Raw genomic sequence first — 13017 nt, forward strand, 5'->3', positions numbered from 1 at the left:
CCCCCTCCCTTGCGGCTGGCCAGACCGCTCGACGAGTCGGGATCGGGATCGTCCTTTTCCCGCCAGACCAGACCCGGAGGGAGGAAGGAGGGACAGACGGGCAAGAGCCCCACCACCTTCGCCGAGAGCAGGCAGGCCACAGGAGAGTGGCACCCCTAGGGCCAAGCACTCGGGTGGCCTTACCTTGCTCTCAGGTCTCCCTCTGCCCTCCACAGGGAGACTCTCCACCCCAGACCAGACGGGAGGAGGGCCAGGAGCCCCAACACCAACGTTAGGAGCGGGCGAGCCACAGGAGAGTGCCGTCCCTTGGGGACGGGCTACCGAGTGGCCTCGGCCCGCTCTGAGTTTCTCTTCTCCCCCCCCCTCATCCTAGCAGGTTCGGGGGACACGCACCACCACCATCATCATGGCTGCCAGGATGAATCCTGGGGCGATGAGACGGGTGAACGCCGTCAGAGTGACAGTGAAATCCGAGGAGGCTGCCGGGGATGGAGCCACCACAGGATCCGCAACCACCGCAACAACGACAGGACAGAAAGACACGACAACCGGAATGACCCGCCTGGAATTCAGCAGAGCCGTACTCCAACGAGGTATGGGCTTTGTGCCGAACGACCTCAACTGCCTGGTGAAACCACCCTCAACCCCCAACACCTTTGAGGTCAGTTTCAAAACACCACAACTGTTAGAGCAATTCTGGACCATGTACCGCCAAAACAAAAATAACCCGCCCTTCAGTCATCTCCACACAGAACCACTTTCAGACAGGGAAAACAAAGTAGTCACCATCCAATTCCACAACAAAGCTGTGCAGGAGTACGACGTGGAGGTTTGGCTGCGCCGCTATGCCCGCGTCAACTCTGGAGCGAGGAGGGTCCTGGACGAGGATGGAGTGTGGACCGGGGCACGGAAATGGCTGGTCCAGCTCACACCGGATCCATCAGCGGTGGGCGGTGTCCAACACATCCCCAGTACCATCAACCTGGGGAACCACAGGGGCACCGTCCACTACTACGGTATGCCCAAATTGTGCAGGACCTGCGGCCACCTTGGACATCTGGCCGCGGCCTGCACAAAGATAATCTGCCGCACCTGTAGAGGGGAACACCCCACGGCGGCGTGCACCCACACACGCCCCTGCAACCTGTGTGGGCTTCAGGGACCTCTACAGAGACTGCCCCCAGTCCTACGCCAACAAAACCAGGAGACCGGCCACTACCACCACTACGGCAGCACCAGGAGCTCCACCTCAGACAGAGTCAGCCGACCCCCCTCCACCGACTTCCCCTACCCCTGACCCCCCCACCCCCCTACCCGTGACCCCCCCCCTTCAGACTCCTCCACACCCCCCCTTTTCATCATTACGGATCCCGACCCGGTTCCTGACTCCCCCACCAACCCCACCCCCGACCCAAAGACCGACATCCTACCACCGGGGGCAGTCTCCCCTCCACTGACACAATTAGGCCTACTGGACCCTCAAACAGACTTACCCATCCCTCTCCAACCGACACCCATCACGACAAATCAGCCAACATTACAGGACTCTGACTCCACTGACATGACTTCCCCGATATACTTACCCATACGCACCTCCACCCCTGCTGGGTTGAACCAAGTCGTTCTGAAGAGGAAACGTAAAACTATCACTGCGACCTCCGAAGACGACTCCACCTCGACATTCGACTCCCCCTCCCCCCCGGAACCACCACCAAAGCCTCCAGGCCCCCCTCCCTCCCCCCCCCTCCTCCCCTTCCCCCACCTCCCCGCCCTTGCCCCAAGTCCAGACGCCAACCCCCCACAGCAGTCTCTGAGCCCACACAGGATCAGACCAGCCAGCCCCGGCCCACCCAAGGACCCTCCGTGCCGGCCGAACCTCCACCACCAGGCAGACGGTGGGGGGACGACGAAGCCGTGAGCAACCAGGGGGAGGTGCCCCATCCGGACTACGCACAGGAGGCCATCAGGAACCTCCAAATCATCGCCACAGGAATCGCCGGACCCGTCAAACCATCACAATCACCATGACCATCACAATAACATCACTCAACACCCACAGTATGTTACAACAGGAGAAGAGGGCAACCGTTTTCAGACACCTCTCAACACAACCGGCCGACATCTACCTCCTCCAGGAGTGTGCCATTCCCTACAAAGGGATGGATGCACTTCTGGAGGGAGAGTGGACTCGGGGAGACTCTCTCTGGTCAGGTTCCAACACGGCCAGAGCGGACGGGGTCGGGATGTTGGTGGCCAATCCATTCCTCCGACAAACCAGCCATCGAGTCGTCGAGAGCGGGCGGATCCTGGCCGTCGACCTGAAGGTCCGGCGTTCCCCGCTCAGGGTCATCAACATCTACGGCCCCACCAGCGTCGCAGAGAGGGTCTCCCTCTACGCCAAGCTCCGACCTCTCCTGATGACCCCCATGCCAGTAGTGGTAGGGGGCGACTTCAACTGCGCTCTGAGGGACGAGGATCGGAGCAAACCCAGGAAGGACAGATCCACCACAGCACTACAGGACATAATCAACGACTTCTCCCTGGTGGACGTCGGCGGCACCTCCCCCCCAACACACACGTGGGTGAGACCCTCGGGCTCTGCCTCTTCAAGGATCGACATGTTCTTGCTCTCGCCAGGCCTGGGAGTGTGTGCCTTCAAGACCCAGGCAACGCACTTCTCAGACCACAGGATGCTGACCGTGACCCTGCGATGGGAGGGGCCAGCCAGACCAACAAGGGGGCCCTGGAGGATGAACACATCGGCACTCCAGGACCCCTCCACTAGCCACTCCTTCTCCAGGCGCTACCTATTTACATCCCCGATAGAGTGGTGGGAAATGGTTAAGTCCCGGGTCAAGGGGTTCTTCGGAGGGGTGGGAAGGAGGAAGGCTGGGGAACAAAGGGCCTGTTTTCACCACCACAACGAGGCCCTACAACGCCTTAGCCTCCTCCAACTCAGAGGATTCGACGTGACCCGGGAGCTGTCAGAGACCAAGGAACATCTGGCCACACTCTATCGGGAAGAACAGGAGAGGAAGACCTTCAGGGATAAACTCCGGGGCCTGGAGGAGGAGGAGAAATGCACAAGATTTTTTTTCCGCAGGGCACGGTCCAAACAACAAGGCATCCTGTCCCTCTATAACTCCAGCGGCCAGACCGTCACGGACAGCGACGACATCAGGGAGGTGACCGAGGAGTTCTACGGCCGGCTGTTTGACACCAAGCCGGCAGACGGGGCTCTGGCGGAAACCTTCCTCGATGGTCTGGACCAAATCAAAGAGGGGGCGAGAGCGAGGAACCAGAGCTGAGCCTGGAGGAGCTCCATGAACACCCGGAAGGCCCCGGGACCGGACGGGATCCCGGCGGAATTCTATCAGGCCTTCTTGGTACTCGTCAAGGGCGATCTGGCCCAGGTCCTCCGGGCAGTCTACAGGGAAAGGAGGCTAGGAGAATCAATGCGACAGAGTACAGTTACACTAATACCCAAGAAGGGGGACCTCAAGGACCTTCGGAACTGGCGCCCCATCAACCTCCTCTGTTCGGACTACAAGATTCTCACGAAGGCCCTCATGTGGCGCTTCCAAATACACCTCCCCACAGTCATCAACCCGGACCAGACCTGCGGCGTCCCCGGAAGGTCCATCAATGACAACTTGCTCCTGGTGAGAGACCTCATCTTCCACTCCCAGGAGCGGAGGTCCCCCTTCGCGCTCCTCTGCCTCGACCAAGAGAAGGCCTTCGACCGGGTAAGCCATGGCTTCCTGCAGGAGGTGCTAGGGAGGATGAACTTCCCACAACACCTCATCCACTGGACCAGGCTCTGCTACAACAACATCACGAGCAGAGTCCTGGTCAACAAACAGCTCACAGACCCCTTTCCTATCCGGTCTGGGGTCAGACAAGGATGCCCCCTAGCACCCCTGCTGTACGTCATCTACCTGGAGCCTTTCCTCCGTAAAATCAGAGCTACACACACCATCCAGGGTTACCACCTCCCGGGGGCCCAGGGAGAGAGGCTTCAGGTGGTGGCGTACATGGACGACATCACCATCGTCGGCACGGATAGTCGGTCCATCGCCGTGGCAACGAAGGTGGTGGACGACTACTGTGCAACCACTGGCGCCCTGGTCAATCGAGGTAAGAGCGAACTGTACCTGTCGCAACACTGGAAAGAAGCGATGACCACCTCCTTCCCTGTAAAAACAGACAACATCAAGCTGCTCGGAGTCATCTACCAGAACAACGGGAAAGGGACTCTGACCTGGGCCAACACCATCAGTCAAGCCAAACAGAAGATCGCCCAATGGAGTGCACGGTCCCTCACAATAACGGGTAAGATCCTGATCCTGAAGGCAATAATCCTCCCCATTCTCCTCTATGTCGGTAGGGTGTTTCCCCCGGACAGGGTGACGAGCAAGACCATCGAGCGGCTGATGTTCACCTTTGTCTGGGGGAGCGACATGGAGCGCTTGAAGAGGACCATCATGTACAGCGCAGAGGAGAAGGGGGGGAAGGGGGTCCCAGACATCCTCAACATCATAAGGGCACAGGGCCTCTCCCAACTGGTCACAAATATCCATAAACCAGACAGGAAGGCAGGAGCCTTTGAGAGGTACTTCGCCACACCCATACTCAGAGCACTCCGTATCACCAACACCACCATCAACCACACTGTGCCCTACTGCTGGGACCCCCCGAAAGTATACAAGGAGTGGAAGAACTTTGCCTTCAGGACGGGTCTGCCCGCAGCCGGCCTGGCCTCCTGGAAATACAAGGACATCATGGCACACATCAGAGGGAAGGACAACATCACACCACCCAAGGCCAGGCCGGCCCTGGACATCCAACAGGTATGGAAAAACATCAGCCACAAGTGCATCAGCAATAAGCAAAAGGATTTAAACTGGTCAACTGCTCACGGCTGTCTCCCCACCAGAGAGTTCATGTACAGACGGCACATAGCCCGTACCGAGCTCTGCCCCCACGGTTGCACTGACACTGAAAACATTTACCATCTGTTTGTGAAGTGCACCGTGGCCAGGCGGATCTGGGCCCTGTTTGTTCCCTCTGTCTCCCTCTACAGGAACATCATCTTGCCTCGCTTGGCGGCGGACGACATCCTGTTCGGTCCTCCGGGAGGCTGCACGACCCCCCGCCTACAACATCAGTGGAGGATCGTCAGCGCCGTCAAGCAGGTGATATGGGAGACACCAGGAACATCAGGGTCTACCACAGGGTCTACCATAAACAGGACCAACCTCTCACCGTCCAGAGGAGGAGAATCACTCTCCTCCTCAGGGACTACGCCATCCTGGACTTCAAACACCACCCGGACACTGCCAGAGACACATGGGGGGTTGAAAGGTGGAAGGACGTGTCCATCTAGCTCAGCCCCCCATGCCACCACATCGCCACACTAGCTCTGCACTCCGCCCTCCGTCCCCGAAGGCCAGACGGCGTTCCCCGTTCAACACCCTCATCGCCCCCACCACCACCACCTTCCGGGCAGCCACCACTTCACCCGTTCCGGCACCAAGCCCGAAGACCCGGGGGCACCAACACCTGCCCCCAGTACGAGGGTCCGGAGAGGAGAAACCCACCAGGCTCAATGGGAAGTACACGGAACATTACACCTGCACCCCAGTACCCTTTCTCACCCCCTTCCTTCCTCCCCTCTCCACCATCTCCCCCTATCACCTCACAGGGTTCCAGTTGGCCACATCAGCCCAGCAGCAACATCCTCCACCCCTCAAGGACCGGTCAACCCCCCCACCCCCCCAGCACATCTGCTGCAGCACCTGGAACCCTCCTCCCTGGACCCCCGAAAAGGACACTACAGGCCCCCCCCCCACCTCATTAAGAAGACTGGCCCCTCCGCCCCCCCCCCCCTTTTCACCCATACAGCCCACCCTACTTACCCGGACACCACAGGGCACACTGCACCGCACCTGGACTGGGCCCGAACTGCAGCACCCCCAACCATCCCTGGAGGAGGGGATACCCCCTCGAATGGCTCCTCCCGAGGTTTCTTAGAAATTTTCTCTAAAGAGTTTTTGTGAGGAGTTTTTCCTCGCTTTCCTGGAGGGTTTTAGGTTGGCGCAGGGAGGGCCCACACTCTGGTGAAAGATTAATGAGTTTTTGAGGTAATTGTCATTGGGTGATTGTATATGTTTTGTATTATTTGCATTGGGTGAAATGTGGTGGAAGTAATAACATGTATTTGTAAATACTTGTTTTAATTTTGGTAAAACCAATAAATACGTAACATTTTACTAAAGACTTCCGTGGAGGGGAGCGCCGACGAGTGGAACGTGGTATTTTTGGGAGGCTTTGCCCGAGGGAGGGCAGAGCCTGATGGACGTGTGACAAAAGCAGGGTGAGGTTGGCTTTGGGGTTAGGTGCGTGCGTGCGTGCCTGCGTGCGTGCGTGCAAGGCAGGTTTTGTCTTTGCTTCTTCTGTAGCTGTTTCAATTCTGTTGCCTTTTGTCCTCGGCTTTCCGCCTCCGTCCCTGCTTGTTCTGCGGCTTTTGGCCTCGGCTTTCCGCTTCCGTCCCTGCTTGTTCTGCGGCTTTTGGCCTCGGCTTTCCGCTTCCATCCCTGCTTGTTCTGCGGCTTTTGGCCTCGGCTTTCCGCTTCCATCCCTGCTTGTTCTGCGGCTTTTGGCCTCGGCTTTCCGCTTCCGTAGTTTCGGCCGTTGTTGGTGTGGCGACCGAGTGGCCCAGCTGGTGCACGGAGGGTCCGCGCGCGGGGGGCGTCCGATAATGCGGTCATCACTTCTCGGCCTTTTGGTTGAGATTAAGAGCAGTATCGAGTGACATCGATACTAATCGAAATCTCTCCTTGGGCCGTGGGCGATCGACCGGCCGATGGGCGTTATCCTTTTCAGTTGGTTTTTGTCCTTATCATTTTGAATTTGATTTGTCTTGATACTGCGTTTGATTTCTGTCTCTGTCTTTGTTCCCAGGTCCACAGACGGTTACCGGAGCCAGTGCTGGAGGAGGAGTCACTCACCGGAAATTTCCATTCTTCCACTGGCCTAGCCCAGTGCAAGGCCAGGTGAGTGCCTCCAAGGCCAGTACTTTTCCGGTCCCCCTGTGGGCCTTGTCTTGTGTTTGTGTAGTTTAGCCTGTTTTTTGTTTAGCTTCTTGTTTGTTCATTTGTTTAAATATTGTTAGGTGTTTCCTTTCTGTCTTGTTTTAGTAGTTTGCCCATAGCTTGTTTGTCCATAGTCTTTTTGTGAGTTTTAGTGTTTGTTTGGTGTGTCTAGTTAAGAGTGGTTGTCAGTGTTTTTCCGTGCCGCCAGTTGCCAGGCCTAGCAAGCCAGGTAATTGGTGGCAGGTGTGTCTTGTTAGTGTGAGTGTTTGTCTCAGTAGTTTTCCGTTTGGTGTATTCTTTTATTCTTGTCTTGTGTTTTTGTGTATTGTCTAAGTGTATTTGTGGTTAATTTCTTTTGGCCGGTCTTTTCAGTTGCTTTTCCTTTGTTGATTTGGTTTTTGGTGGGGTGTTTGTGTAGTCCAGTTCAGTGTTTGTTACCCTCCATTGTATTGTTAGTGTCCCCCCCCCCCTCCATCCCCCAGAAAAAGAAGGCCAAGAGTGAGCAGAATAGTGTGGAGGTCACATAGATCCGTTTTTAGTGCTTGTTTTATTTGCTGATTATTGTCTCTCTGTTTTATTGGTTTTATTTGATCACCTTTTTAGACCCAACCCCCCTCCCTGTTTTTAGTAATGCACACGTCCCTTTTAAACCCCTTCACCTTTTTTATGGCGCTCACTTTTACCACTCTTAATGTAAGATCGATTAAGTCGAGTTTTAGAGCCCAGTCCATTTTAACCTTTTTAAGCACTGTTCAGACAGACATTTTTTTAAATTCAGGAGTGTGGACTGCCTTTTAAAACTTTTTACCAACAGTGGGAAAAAAAAGTGGAGCCAAGGACCCTCGGTCAAACAACAATAAGAATGACGGAGTGGCGGTTTTAATAAAAAATGCACACATCTTGGTGAAGGGGAGCACGGTTTTACTACATTTGAACTTTTTAGGGAAGGATTTTAAATTGATAAATGTGTATGGTTTTAGCGGGAAAAATGAGAGGTGTGACCTTTTAGAAGATCTGCAGTCCCACCTGCTAGGGAGGGATCCCCTGGTGGTAGGAGGGGATTTTAACTGTGTTTTATCAAGAAGAGATAGGAGAGGAGCTGGGGAACTTTTTAAAGTAGACAGATCATCGGTTTTATTACACGGACTTTGTAGGGATTTTAAACTAGTTGACTGTTTTAGATCCCTGCATCCTAGAGAGGAGGGCTTCACCTGGTTCAGTGGTGATGGCACCAAAGCCTCTCACATTGACTACTTACTGACCTGGGACGCCCCCCCAACCGATGCTAGATTAACCCCGGTATTCTTTTCGGACCACTGTATGCTCACGTGCACCCTTTCACTGACCTCAGGTGTGACGGTAGGGAAGGGTCTGTGGAAACTGAACTGCTCCCTGTTGGAGAACGAGGGAATAACAAGGTCGTACAGGGAGCGGTTCAGGGACTGGCAGATCCTTCAGGACATGTTTGAAACACGAGCACAGTGGTGGGAGATGGTAAAACACAGGACACAGACTTTTTTTAAACAAAAAGGGAGGGAAAAAAGAAGGAAAGCAGAGAGACGCATGGTGGGACTGCAGAAAAGGCTAGAGAGGTATTTTAAACTTACACAGCAAGGGTTGGATTTTAACGACGAAATAAGAGAGGTGAAAAAGGAAATGGTTTTAATGGCAGAGGAGGTAAGTAGAGGTGTGATTTTAAGAAGTAAAGAGAGAGACCTGGAGGAAGGAGAGAAATGCTCCAGGTACTTTAAGAAAATCATCAGTAAAAGCAACGTTTTAACAAGCATTAAGGACAAAGATGGGATTTTAAAGATAGATACAAGAAATATTACAAAGGTGGTGGAGGACTTTTATGAAGAGTTGTTTAGTGAAAAAGAAGTTTTTAATCACGTCATGGACGAGGTTTTAAGCTTTTTAGATAAAACAGGCGTAGACACCATGCTTTTATCCCAGGATTTTACCCTTTTAGAAATAGACAAGAACATCACGTGTTTTAAAAAGGGGAAATCCCCAGGTGAGGACGGGCTCCCCCTGGAATTTTATTTAACCTTTTGGGATATTTTAAGACACGACTTGTTGACAGTTTTTAAGGACTTTGAACGACTCGAACGACTACCTGACAGTTTTAGAGTGGGCATTGTGTCCCTTTTATTCAAGAAAAATGACAAGACGGACCTCAAGAACTGGCGACCTATCACTCTTTTAAATGTTGACTGTAAACTTTTATAGCAAGATTTTAACCTCCCGTATGTCTTGTGTTTTAGGGGACTTGATCCACCCGGCTCAAGTCTGTGCCATCCCGGGAAGGAGGATCACGGACAGCCTGGTACTGATCAGAGACGCCATCTGTTTTGCGAGACAGAAACATTCGGCTAGTAGTCCTAAATTTAGATTTTGAGAAAGCCTTTGATCGGGTCTCGCACCAGTACCTTTTTAAGGTACTGCAAAAACTGGGGTTTCCTGGGAAATTTCTAGCTTGGGTGGGATTGCTGTACGGGGACATTACCAGCAAAATCCTTGTTAATGGGTTGTTATCCAAAGCAGTGGAAGTGAACTGCGGCGTCCGTCAGGGGTGTCCTCTATCCCCCTTACTCTATGTCTGCTGTATAGAGCCGCTGGCGCAGATCTTGAGAAGGGACCAACTCATTTGTGGGTTGGGGATCCCGGGGACTGGGGGACTGACTGCCAAGTGCATTTTATACATGGACGACATAAATATTTTATGCACTGACCTTTTATCCGTGGACAGGACCCTGGACCGGACAGACTTAACAGGGACAAGACTGAGGGAAGACTTTTTGGGCCGTGGGGAGGGACAGACATGACTAGGCTTCCTATGACGACGACCCAGACCGACCTCCGCATCCTTGGGGTACAGTTCGACCGGGAGGGGGGAGGGAGCGGAAACTGGGTGGGTGTACTGACAAAAACCTGACAGAAACTGACGTTCTGGGGACTCAGACGACTGACGATTGAGGGCAAGGTTTTAATCATTAAAGCAGTGATCTTACCCTTGCTTTTGTTAATCTGTTCTGTTTTTATCCCCCCCAGACCCATTCTTTTAGCCCTCGACAGGATGGTGTTTTATTTCATCTGGGGGTCCAAGTGGGAGTGCCTGAAATGCGAAATGATGAAAAAGGCCCCACGAAATGGAGGAAAAGGACTCCCGGATTTTAAACTGTTTTTAGCGGGCCGGTACACCGCACTCCACCTGGCACTGGCGACGACCCCATCCGGAAACCACAAGACCGCGGCCCTGGCCAGATTCTGGATGGGGTCCTACCTCAGGCACCTGCAGTGGATCCCGACAGACCTGAGGACGCCAGTGTCTTTTAACCTCCCCCCGGCCTACCTTTTTATTAAGACGTTTTTAAAAACACACATTTTAGAAAAGGAACCACTCACCGTTTTAACCAAACACCGCTCTGTTCTTTCTCTTGTGCAGGAACGGGAGGAAGTGAGCCGAGTGCGCCGACTCGCCCTGGGTGAGTCGGCCACAGTCTGGCGGAATGTGAGCCACCCTGCTCTGCTGAACAAGCACCGAGACCTCTCCTGGATGGTGGCCCATGAGATCCTCCCGGTCAGAGCCGTCATGCACTCCCGGAGACTGGCGACAACATCCAGGTGCCCACGGCCGACTTGTGGCGGAGAGGAGACCGTGAGGCACCTGCTCTGGGAGTGCAGTGCCGCCCGGGACCTGTGGATCCTAGCGGGGCCCCTGTTGAACCCGTGCCTGCCAGCAGGGGAGGTCCTAAACACACAGCTGGTGCTCTACGGGGTGAGCCAGAGAACCATGACATCTGGACAGTTCCGCCAACTCTGGCTCACCCTGACGTGCTTCAAGGAAGCCCTCTGGACCTCCAGAAACCTGCTGGCGGGGAAGCGCGTGGAGCTGTCCACCCAGGCAGCGGCGGAACTGGTTGCAGGGACCCTCGGGTGGTACAGCCCACGCGCCATACGGAAGGGGCCCCCACCCACGTGAAGTGGTCCGGGCGGCAGCGGCCTGGCTGCGCCGGAATGGCTGCCTAGGTTGAGGATCTCTGCTGGGCCCCGGAGGGGGAGCGAATCGGTGGCTTGTTCAGCGGGGCAGGTGGATGTGAGCCAGACAGACTCACCCCGGTCCTGCACAACTGAAGAACAGAACTTTTAAACGCACCCACACACTCACACATGTGCACACACACACACACACACATAGCCACATACACACACCACACCTTTAATGACACATTGTAAAACATTCCTTTAAAAATGTCTTAATTGAAGTGTACATCCTTTTTATGGCCTTTTAACACTGCTGTATTCATATGATTTCCCTGTTTTGTTTTAGCCGGCACTTTTTAAACACGACTTCGATTCAGTGCTTTTAATGTAAATACACCAGTGTTTTTACCCTCTTTATGTCCTGTAAACGATGTACCTTTTAAAACACGAAAATACATGTAAAGTGATTTGTTTTTTTAATGAAATGTCAACGGTGAGAACCAATAAATATTTTGAAAGAAAAATCTGTTCTTATCGAGACAGTGATCGAGCGACGGTGAGGCGACGGTGGCCGAGGACGGTGGTGCGGCGGTGGCGGCGAGCGAGCGGCGCGGTGGCGGTGCGAGGATGGCCGGTGGCGGGTCGGAGGGCGGAGTCGGTGGTGCCAGTGATCGGGGCCGAGCGGTGTATGGGGCACGGTCACTGGCGGAGGAGAGAGGAGAGGCGAGCGGGGCCCAGGGCGGAAGGGTCGACGGAGCTGCAGGGGTCAGCGGGACGCCCGCGCTGCAGCTGCCGTTATGTCCGTGCCGGACTGCGTCGGGGTACCTGGCGTCAGTACCGGCGGCAGGGGAGCGACGGGAGCAGTTGGCGGAGCGGCGGTCGGAGACGGCGGCGCACCGGGGAGCGGAGTGGCGGTCGGCGGCGCGCCGGGGAGCAGAGCGGCGGTGGAGCGCCAGGCGGCGGTGGTGTACCCGGTGGCAGCAGGGCGCCAGGTGGCTGCGTCGCCCGGAGCAGGGGATGAGAGACTCGATCCGGTTTATCTGGAAAGACCCTGCCGCCAAGAGGCTGGTGAGGGACGATTTCACCAGGGGCGTGGTGATGGGACTGCTGCGGCTCACCCCGGCCGAGGTCCTGTGCCTCCAGGACAATGTGCCGGAGAGGGGTTTCGACCTGACCCTGAAGACGGGGCCCATAGCGGCATCTGTCCTGGCCAGGTGCAGGGCTCTGGGGCAGCAGAAGCCCCTGAGCCACTATGAGCTGGTGGACTCTGCCAGGCAGAACCTCCGGGTGGTCACGGTGACCATGTTCAGCCCCCACGTGCCTGAGCAGGCGATTGTCGCCAGCCTGGGGAGGTACGGGACGGTCGTCTCGGCGGCCAGGCCCGTCAGGGACATTTTCGGGTTTTGGGTTGGTAGAAGACAGTATCAGGTCCAGCTGGGGGAGGATCCGGAGGGCGTGGACGGGCTCAGCCACCCCCCGGCCTATTTCACCGAGGGGGCTGACCGGGGGTATCTTTATTACCCCAGGCAGCCCCCCAACTGCCGGAGGTGCCGAGCGGTGGGGCACACCGAGTCCGCCTGCCCAGGGCCCCGCTGCAGGGGGTGCGGGGTGGAGGGTCACCTGCTGCGGGACTGCTCCGCCCCGAAGACCTGTAACGCTTGTGGGGAGCGGGGCACGTGTGGCGGGGGTGCCCGACGAGGGCGCGATCATACGCGGCCGCAGCAGGGGGGCCCGGGGGGGCCACGGAGGAGGAGCAGCGGGCGCGGCGGTCGGCGGGCCCGGTGGCGGAGGTCCGGGAGGTCGAGGAGCCGGGGACGTCGGAGGTTCCGGCCGACCCGGGCGTGTCGGGCACCCCGGGGGCTGCGGTCGGCGTGGCGGTTCCTGCTCCGGGGGAGGACGGGGGGGGACTGTTGGCGCTAGTGTCGGCCCTGGACGAGGT

This window comes from Osmerus mordax, chromosome 28, assembly GCF_038355195.1.
Source record: "Osmerus mordax isolate fOsmMor3 chromosome 28, fOsmMor3.pri, whole genome shotgun sequence".
Classification (NCBI taxonomy): Eukaryota; Metazoa; Chordata; class Actinopteri; order Osmeriformes; family Osmeridae; genus Osmerus; species Osmerus mordax.